The 6,775-nt window shown below is 45.7% G+C and overlaps 1 long non-coding RNA gene across 1 annotated transcript in view; it reads left to right on the forward strand.

Moving 5' to 3' along the window:
- Positions 1–5,693, forward strand: part of LOC140638905 (uncharacterized) — an 81,613-nt gene extending 75,920 nt beyond the window's left edge. Inside the window, exon 3 of the long non-coding RNA XR_012035861.1 lies at positions 5,513–5,693. This is a non-coding gene — a long non-coding RNA (uncharacterized lncRNA). The remainder of the gene's footprint in view (positions 1–5,512) is intronic.
- The last annotated feature ends 1,082 nt before the right edge of the window (positions 5,694–6,775 follow it).

Genomic DNA, 6,775 nt, shown 5'->3' on the forward strand with positions numbered 1-6,775 from the left:
TGATCTATTATGGATGTCTAATGAGATACCTAAAATAGCCACTAAAACGATGCAAAGAAATATATTCAAAAATATTGCTTATAAATCAAAATGACTTTCTTCCAGGTGGGAGAATTCTTTTCTTTTTTTCTTAAGATTTTCTTTATTCATGAGAGACACACAAAGAGAGGCAGAGGGCTAGGCAGAGGGAGAAGCAGGCTCCATGCAGGGAGCCCGACGTGGGACTCGATCTCCAGATCCTGGGATCACATCCTGAGCCGAAGGCAGGTGCTCAACCGCTGAGCCCCCCAGGTGCTCTGCCAGGTGGGAGAATTCTAAACAATGTTCAATAACCCACAGAAAGGCAGGAAAAAAAAAAAAAAAGGAAAGAAGAAATGAGAAACAGAAGGAACAGAAAACCAAAAAATAAAATGGCAGACTCAAGCCCTGACAACAATAATTACATTAAATGTAAATAGTCTAAACATAAGGATTAAAAGACAGAGGTTGGGATGCCTGTGTGGCTCTGCAGTTGAGCATTTGCCTTTGGTTCAGGCTATGATCTCAGATTCCTGGGATCGGGTCCCACATCGGGCTCCCTGCATGGAGCCTGCTTCTCCTCCCTCTGCCTGTGTCTCTGCCTCTCTCTCTGTGTCTCTCATGAATTAATAAATAAAATCTTTTTTTAAAAAAGACAGAGGTTGACAGAGTGAATTAAAAACAACAAACAAACAAACAGACAAACAACCGTGCAGGAAAATAATTTGGCAGTTTCTTCACAAAATTAAACATTCACTTATCCTATGGCCCAGCAATTGCACTCCTGGGTATCGATCCCAGAGAAGAGAAAAATTATGTCCAGAGAAAAGCCTAATTATTCATAGAAGCTTTATTTGTAATAGCCAAAAAACTGGAAAAAGCCAAAATGTTCTGCAATAGGTGAGGGTTAAACAAACCCTGGAACTTTCATACCATGGGATACTTCTCAGCAGTAAAAAGGAATGAACTCTTGAAAAAGGCAACAAATTGGGTGATCTCCAGGGCATCATGATGAATGAAAATAGACAATCTCAAGTGGTTGTATATTTTGTGATTCCACTTATATAAAACTTTCAAAATGAAAAAAATCTCAGATATGGAAAATAGATTATGGTTGCCAAGGGCTAGAAGTGGTGAAGGAGGGGAAGGAGGACAGGTCTGTCTGCAAAGGGGCAGCTTGGGGGACATCTCTGTGGAAACAAATAGTTCTGTATCTTGATTGTGGTGGTGTCTACACAAACCTATTCAAGTGATAAAACGACACAGGAGTACACATACACATTGAACTGATGTCCTGGTTTTCATGTTGTACTATAACTAAGGAAGCTATAACCACTGGGGGAAACTGGATGGGGTACAGGGACCTCTCTGTACTGTATTGGCAACTTCCTGAGAATATATGATTGTTTCAGAAGAAAAAATTAAAAACAATAAAGACATAAAAGTATAGAAGAGAGCATGAGCGAAATAAAACACAAAACCGAGAGCTAAGAAAAGGAAATAATCAATAAGTTTAGCTACATAAAAATCTGAGACTTTTGTTTGATAAAGTTGACTGTAACAGAGTCAGGAGAGAGATGAAATTCTGGGAAGAACATATTTGAAACATCTGTGGCAGACAATGTGACAGACCAATTTCCCTGCCTTACAGAGTTCACGTAAATCGATAAGAAAAAAATAACCCAATAGAAAAATGGGCAAAGGATGTGAACGGGCAATTTATTGAAAAAATAAATACAAATGGCCAAAAAATGCAGGAAAGATGCCCAGTGTCACTCTTGATGAAGGGCATATAAAACAAACCACAGGGAAATTTGTTGTTCACCTGTCAGATTAGCCAAGGTGGAAAACTGAAATGCCCTAGGGCTGATAAGGATGAGAAGTAGACACTTTCCTACACTGTGGGTGGGAGTGTGAATCAGCTCCCTCTTTCCAGAAGACAATTAGGGCATAATTTTGAAAATTTAAAATCCTCCCTGTAACCCCATTGCCATGAAGTTATCCTAAAAGCACACTCTCAGGTTTCTTGAGATACATGTTTCTGGAATGTTTTTGTACCAAGAAATGAGTCATATTTGTAAAATGGTGCCTGGCACATAGCAAGTGTTATGTAAATGTTTATTAAATAAATCAATAGGACTCAGCTTGGGCCCAGGAAGGCTGTAGCTTCAGGGACACTGACACACAAGACCCTCAGCACAGATGCCAGGGTTGTGGTGCATACAGTTGGCGCTCACTTGTGATGGTTCATTTTATGTCTTGATTGGACAAAGGGATGCTCAGATATACAGTCAAAAAATATTTTGGGAGTGCCTATGAAGGTGTTTTTGGAAGAGATTAGAATTTGAATCGGTAGACTGAATAAAGCAACTGGCTCTCCCTAATTTTGGGTGGGCCTCATCCAATCAGTTGAAGGTCTCAACAGAACAAAAAGCCTGGGTAAGAGGGAACCCCTTTTGTCTGACTTCATTCCAGGTGGGAGACATCAGTCTTCCTCTGCCTTTGGATTTGGACTGGAACTTACACCATTGGCTCTTCTGTACAGAGAGTCTTGGTTCCTGGGGGCACCTGGATGGCTCAGTGTTTGAGCATCTGCTTTTGGCTCAGGTCGTGATCCCGGGGTCCTGGGATCGAGTCCCATATCGGGCTCCCCACGGGGAGTCTGCTACTCCCTCGGCTTATGTCTCTGCCTCTCTCTGTGTGTCTCTCATCAATAAATAAAATTTAAAAAATAAAATAAAATCTTGGTTCCTCCCTATTTTCCCTTTCAGGGATGATGGTGATGATGAGTGTTTGGTGCAGTGTCTTTTCATACACATGAGAATCTCTACTCATTCTAAACATGTCCCAGGACAGAGTATGAACACCCAGCATCCAGACAGCCAACACTTGGGACCCATAAAGTCTTTCCCTCCCCTGCTGAAGTGAGTCATTTGCAGTGTAGACATTGGTCTTCGCCATAGGGGACACACCGTGTTAAATGTAGGCCCAGCCTCATCTCTAGTGAACCCCAACCTCACAATGAGGGCTGGGCAGGATATGAAAAGTGATGGTCTCACCTCTCTAGTCTCACGTTCCTGAGCCAGGGGCATCTTTTGTCTGGTGTGAATGTAGCTAAAAGGCAAATGATGGGATGCAGGCCTGTGCAGGAAAGGCAATTTGCAGAGACATTTCTTGCCCCTCTGTTCTCACTTATCTAATCTTTATCTAATTAAACAAGATGCTCAGCCTGCAGTCAAGGCAGTCGCACGTACGGACCTGGCGATTTGTTCACCCGGGGGACTATTTGCATTTGCTCACATGTGTATTTGTGGCAAAAGTGCTTGCTTTAGGTAAAAGAAAAAAAAATCATTTTCCTCTAGAGTAGAAATAGAACCCAGAATTTTGATTTTGCACCTTTAGTGGTCCTGATCTATTCTTTAGCCCATGAAATGCAAAGAAAGTTCTAGAACACATCTCAGAAGGACCTCAGGATACCATCTGCATTCGCTGAGCTGTCACCTTTGGATGTGCACTGTGAGCTCTCAGGGCTACTGTATCGGCACTGCGTCTTTTACTTTTTAAAAAGAAATAGAAGGTGGATTGGATACTCTGAGTTCTAGATGTGTTTTTTGTTTTGTTTTGTTTTGTTTTTCTGCCTCTCCCTTCATCCTGCACTTCCTTCTCCCTCTTTTTTAACCAAATCGGTTTGCCTCAGGTGCGCTGGGGACAGGGCAAAGCTAATGTCTTCTGAGCAGATGTTTGCTAACAGTGTCTAAAATTGGGGAGTGAGTTTCTCCATTGTGGTGGATGCCCAGGTCCCATCAGTGTCATGAAAATGTTCTCGGGTTTCAAAAACTTTACAGAAACAATTTACAACAATATAGATGCTCGGCTGTAAATCAGACCGAGGGGAAGAGCATGAGATGAAAAGCAGCAGTGTCCTGGCCCATCCCCACCCCCATCTGACTCACTTCCAGACAACCTCCTTGTGTCTGCCTGTAGGATTCTAGTGGTGGTGGCTGGAATGCTAGACACTGTGCTTCTTCCTCTGCTTCTTCACTTGCCAAGTTTAGGGAGTAACTACTGGTCCATGAGAACTTAGATGATTCATACCAGTCTCTTCTCTGCTTCCCTGCTTCTCCCAATGGGTGGCAGTTATGCTTTTTGGGGTTTTTTTGTGTGTGTTTTTTTGGTGTTGGTTCCCTGAATGGGGTCTTGAACGCCAAGTAGATATGCTAACAACTGGGCTCCCTCTGAGGGAGGAGTGGAAGGTCGGCCCCAGGTGCCCCGAGTTCTGCTGAGGAAGGCAGTTCTGGGGCACAGTGTCCCTCTCTCCTGATGGCCCTGTGGTCTGCCTCTGCTTCCTGAGCTGTGAGTGGAGGGTCTGGGAGGGGAGTTGGTGGAGGGCGCACAGAAGCAGGTGTTTCATAACCGTCCTGCTCTTGGGTCTCTCTCCTGCTCCCACCCCCCATCAGGCCTGGAGTGCCCTCACGCTGGATCCTGTGTCTTGGCTTCTTCTTCCCATTTCATTGTGCACATGGCCCCATCCATTTCCTTATCTTCCAGAAACCCACTGATGTTTCCTCTTCACTGATAACCCTCCCTCGTGGGTACAGTCCTTCTATATTTCTTTCCTTTATTTGGTCTGTCTCATCAACAGGAAAACCACATCAGCCTTTTTAACAGGTCTCAAGACGCCAAACAGAGGCCTGAGCTCGGCAGCCAGAGCTGCCCTGGGCAGACAATCCACAGAGCCTGAGCATGATCTTCTGATGATCGGCTGCCTGGGCTTTCTAGGTTCCCTTTATAGATGTTCCAGACAATTCTATTCATCCCAAACTTCGTCATGGCTTTAAAACAATTGCTCAACCTGGGGCAGTTTCAGGGGGGGAGGGGTATCAAGTCATCTTTAAAATGGTGGAAATGAACTGGCTGTTGGGTCAAATCAACCCATGCGTTCCCTGCTCCTGTGAGGATGGTCCCTGTGCCCAGGAACAGACATATTTCTGCCAACTTGGTCATTCAGGGGCAACCAATTCCTGTGAAGTCAAGTAAGAGTTCTGAATGATTCCAAAAATTTCCATGAACACTTTCTATCTGTGAGCCTTGTGAAACCTCCATGGGGTTGTGGTATTCCACTTGCTGAAGCAGACCCATGGGTGTAGAAGGGTGCCTGGACTTGCCCAAGGGCTACAGACTGAACCCAGATGTTGGAGCATACACCATCAGCATCCCACTCTTGTCCTTGTCTAAACTGGGCGGTGGGGGGGAGGTTTACAGACAGCAGATGATATATTGGTATCCTAGTTTGTGTGCCCATGTCATCTTTTTCCCATCTTCAGGTTTTGTTATGGGTTGAACTGTGTTCCCCCCACAAATTCATATGTTAAAGTGCTAACCCCTAGCACCTCAGAATACAACTATTTGGAAATAAGGTCTTTGTAGATGATTGAGTTAAAATGAGGTCATTAGGATGGGCCCTAATCCAATACAACTGTGCCCTTCTGCAAAGGAGAAATTTGGATGCAGAGACACGCCCAGAAGGAAGACGATGGGAAGACACAGGGGGAAAAGCAGCATCTACAAGCTGAGGAGAGAGACCTCAGAAGAAACCAACCCTGCCCACACCTTGATCTGGGGCTTCTAGGCTTCAGAACTCAGAGACAATAAATTTCTGTTTTGTGAGCCACCCAGCCTGTAGCTCTTAGTTACGGCAGCCCTAGGAAACACATGCAGGTTCTAAGCAGGAAGCTACATTCTTTGCATTTCCTTGTCTTGAAAAATTTCCAAAAGGCAGTGCCCGAAGCTGTACTACAGTCTCTTTGTAAAAGCTGATTATCATAGAAGGTGCTTGGTATGGCAGAAAGAGTCATAGTCCCTTCTTGTGTTGCCTCCAGATGGCCTCTGAGCCCCCATCAGGCTCCAGGCCCCCAGCCACAGAACCACCAGATAAGCTCTGAGCCCAGAGAGCAAGAAGGTGCCAGGGGCCTCCTGATGGGGTCAGAGAGGTGCCAGATGGAATCAGCCATTTGGGACTGGCTGCAATCTTTGTGGGACCCAGAAGCTGGGCTTTTGAAATGAGCCTGTTCATATGGTTCCTGATGACTTCCTCTCAGCTTTCCTGGATCACCTGGTAAAGTCTTGTGAAAGGCTGAGCCTTCCTCCCTGGGCAGAAAGAAACCACGGTTTTCATGGGCACCTGCATTGCTCTGGGGGAGTATTTACCTCCAGTGGCCAGCAGGGGGCAGCATCACACACCACAGGCAGAAGCCAGCTGCAGGCGCTGGGCGGGGGGGGGGGGGGGGGGGGAGGGGGGGGGTGGAGGTTGGAGGGTGGCTTGAAGAAGCAGCAGTGAGAGCTGGGTGAGGTGAAGGCCATGCTCACCACTTCCTGGTGCGCTTCAACCCTCAGCTCTAGAGCCCCATAGTAACTAGAAATGAGCCCAAGGGACTTTCTCTCTAGATATTCTTAGGTCCCTCACTTGGGGCAGGCACCCAGACACACCTGTGTGCATGCATGGACCTGAACAGAGAGACCAAGGTCCGGGGTATGCAGGCTTCATCCATCCACATCTGAGGACCATTTTGCAAAACACACATTTTGAGCCTCTCATGGGGTAAAACTGTCACCCAATAGTATTCGCCTGGGTTGGAGGTTTCCAATCAGTGCTCCCTGGCATGGCCCTGGAAGTGCCTCCTTTTATGCTCAAGTGCCAGCACACTGAGAGCAATGAACAGTTATCAGCTGCATTAGGACGTTTCTTCTTTCTTTTCCT

This window comes from Canis lupus, chromosome 8 (assembly GCF_048164855.1).
Source record: "Canis lupus baileyi chromosome 8, mCanLup2.hap1, whole genome shotgun sequence".
Classification (NCBI taxonomy): domain Eukaryota; kingdom Metazoa; phylum Chordata; class Mammalia; order Carnivora; family Canidae; genus Canis; species Canis lupus.